The following is a 959-nucleotide window of genomic DNA, read 5'->3' as shown; positions in this document are numbered from 1 at the left end:
TTTGTCTTCCTAACAGTACTGTTTTAAAATATATATTAAAATAAAACAATAAAATCTGGGAATGTCTGAAACCTTCCAAAATTGTCAACCTACCAAGACATTTTGTGTTATTGAAGAAGAGCAAGTGGACATCCTTTGAAGTTGTTCCATAAGAGGTTTCACATTAATTTATTGATTTATGATGCAAGATACATGCGTTGGACATTAATTTATTGATTTATGATGCAAGATACATGCGTTACTGGAGTTTAATTACAAGATTCATTCTTGCACGTCTTAATATAAAAAAATAATGTTGGCAAGAAATAAAGCACAAAATGAGAAGGTTTGCTACAAAAATTTAACACTATATGTTTTTTATTTATGATATTCCTAACAATGACACTTAGTAAGACTCAAATTTAAAAACATGATATTTTATATGAAAAAAAAAGACATGTTTTGCTGTTGAGATAACAATAAATTTTTATCCTGTATTCAATTTTGATCCTTTGTTTTCAAACCTCAATTTGATCATAAATTTTGTATCGACACTATTAATTTGATTCACAGTTACAAAACTCAAACAAGTCTATGCCGGCCCATTAAAAAAAAAAAAAGAAAGATACAGCTTTATCTAGAAATCCATAAGCACAGTATGAATTCAAAATAGGAAAAAGAAAATTACGTTTTGATCCCTGCATCAATAAAGCTTGAATTTGGTAATCAGCTTCTTTAAAATTATTAATTATCTTTTAGCCCCCATAGTTTTAATCAATTAAAGTCCAAGCCGGATTTTAGTTTAATATATTCAGCTCCATACAACTACTTGTTTCAATTTTGGGTTTGTGTTCTTTTCTTCAATTTAATTTCTTGTGCATCTTCATTAGAAAACCATGGACCTCTCTTAACATTTGCTTTGTCACAACATGTACCCATTATCATAAAAGTTGATATAGTGAAGTGATTCAAAACCATGT

Source organism: Arachis ipaensis, chromosome B06 (genome assembly GCF_000816755.2).
Source record: "Arachis ipaensis cultivar K30076 chromosome B06, Araip1.1, whole genome shotgun sequence".
NCBI lineage: Eukaryota > Viridiplantae > Streptophyta > Magnoliopsida > Fabales > Fabaceae > Arachis > Arachis ipaensis.
Note: the sequence above shows the minus strand (reverse complement) of the source record.